Below are 2632 nucleotides of genomic sequence, written 5' to 3' on the forward strand. Positions count from 1 at the left end.
GTCAATGGGAGCGTAAAGCATCTACGATTTTTATGATCGCTTGGTGTTACCGGAGATGGAGGGGAAATAGCTGACCCCCGCCCTTTTGAAAAACCGTATAGTGATTATAAAGATGTAAACATCATCAGACGTAAGGTAATACTGCTGCACATTTTGAACCAGCAGGAACACAACAGAAACATGAATTTGCATTATTTCATGATTGGGATATTGTTGACTGCCTTACTAAAATTTCAGACAAAGAAATTGAATGAAAAAATTTGCTTGAATTACAAAGTTCCGCCTCTTAGTTTTTTCTTTTTTTCCAAAGTAGGTCAACTTAAACGAGTTAAACCAATGTCATATCTAGATGTAACTGTCACAATAGGGAATGAAAAACTAAAAAACAAAAACAAAATAAAAAACAAAACGACCCAACCCAGAGAAAAGAAACAACGTGTAACTTGTGTCACAACAAGGAGGAATCAAGCACTCGTCATTCTTTGGGCATGTGGACACATGCATATTGGTATAGTCTTAAAGCTTGTTCATTTGCCTTGCTTTTGATGAAAATCGTATCCATCTCTCGAGTAGAAATCGAAATATTTACGATTGAAGGGGGTAGAATCTGACTGTTATGAGGGATAAAAATTAGGGAGAAAATAGCCACCACTATTTGGTGATTACTAAGCTTCAGTGTCCTTGCTAACTGCAAATTTACATTTTCTGAGACTTTCATCAACGACAGTTTTTTTTTTTTTTTAATTTAATTAATTTTTTTTGCAACATCCACACAGAAATATAATGTTGAAATGAATATAAAACGTGTTAAGCCAAATTTTGTTTTGAACAATCGTTCTAAAAAGTGCTCAATGGGTGGAAACATGTCAATTTCTTGGTTTTCAATAATGGACAAGCACCTGACACGCTGAAACACCTTTAAAAAAAGAAATATTTACCATTAAAATTCTCCTAGAAATGAGCTCCCGCTGATTCTAAAACCCTAAATCTACAACAAAGTTTAAATTAAACCAAGGAACAAAAAAGAAGAGCTTGGTAAGTTGGTTTTCAGTTTTGCAAAAGAGCTCATTATACTGTGCTCAGGTCGTTAAAACACATTTTTAAAAGTTATTAGTACGAAATCAAGCCGAAAAAGCCTTTCCTTTTGGACGTCAGCGACCGAATAAAGGGCGTTTTGTCATCGGACTTCTAAAACAGGCAACCATTTCAAAACGCCACAAAGCGCCTTTTTCTTGATTCTTGATTTATTTTTCATAGAAAATCAACTAAATTTTTGTTGAGCATAAGGAATGACATTTTTGTTAGGGTACAAGATCTACCGTTGGTGCTTCCTCTTACTGCTGTCTTTCAGCCACACCCCTGATCTTTTGGTAGGAAAGATATACACCTAGCCTTCTCGGATAAGGGCTAAAAATCTCGGAGATCCCTTGGTGGTCCAAAATCGATAAAATTAAAATTCGGTCACCACTCTTGCAAAATTCAAAATTTCCTACCAACCGGAAATATTTGGTGTGTCCCGCGCGGTAACAATATGACCTTATGCTTTGCGAGCGTCGTAAAACACCAAAAAAAAAGAAAGAAAGAATAGAAAGAAAGAAAACGGCGTTTTGTCAGGGTCGAACAGTTGGACCAAGCGCTATTGAACAAGTAAATGAAGTTGTTATTGGTGCTGTTGCTACTGTTGCTGTTGTTGCTGCTATCACTACTGGTACTATTATGGTTGCGGCTGATGTTTTTACGTCGTTTTTGTTCTTATTATCACTAACTCATTTTGTTGTCGCCAAGGGCATCCTCAGTGCTGGGATAGATTGCGTTATACTCCAAGATGCTAACTAACACATCCTCGTGTGCTCGTCTCTCCTACGTGTTTCGTTTCTCCAAAACCTGAGGAAAAAAAATCCAAAGTTGGGAGTGATCTTACACTCAAACATTCCAGAAAAAATGTCACTTTGAAGGCGTTCATACATAACGTTACCTGGTCTGTACCCTCTGATTTCCCTGCTGATTTAATTATTTCCAACGCTTTTTGTTTGTCGCCTTAGCTCGCATGATATAAAAGAAAAAAAACCCCAGGAAAACAATCGAAACAAAGGTCACCCCCTCCCCACTGCTCAACCTTCAAATTCTCAAAACATCGAAGTTTATTCTGACCTTCATTTCTGATTCCTCACTCATCTTTACACTTTTTTAAAGCTCTATGTCTCAAAATGGGCTTTCGCTTCTCTCTCTCTCTCTCTCTCTCTCTCTCTCTCTCTCTCTCTCTCTCTCTCTCTCTCTCTCTCTCTCTCGCTCTCTCTCTCTCTTTCTCTCTCTCTCTCTCTCTCTCTCTCTGTAATACACACAAATATATGCACACAGACTGACACACACACACTAACACACACACACACACACACACACACACACACACACACACACACACACTCACACATATATTTATATATATATATATATATTATGTGTTTGTATATATATATATATATATATATATATATATATATATATATATATATATATATTCTATATATTATTATATTTATATTATACAAGGACCACAACTAAAAAGTTGGTGCTGCTCTGAAAACCAACATGGTGACTACTCAAAGTGCCCATGATCTCTTTGTCTGTGGGA

The sequence above is a fragment of the Aplysia californica genome, unplaced genomic scaffold (assembly GCF_000002075.1).
Source record: "Aplysia californica isolate F4 #8 unplaced genomic scaffold, AplCal3.0 scaffold00023, whole genome shotgun sequence".
NCBI lineage: Eukaryota > Metazoa > Mollusca > Gastropoda > Aplysiida > Aplysiidae > Aplysia > Aplysia californica.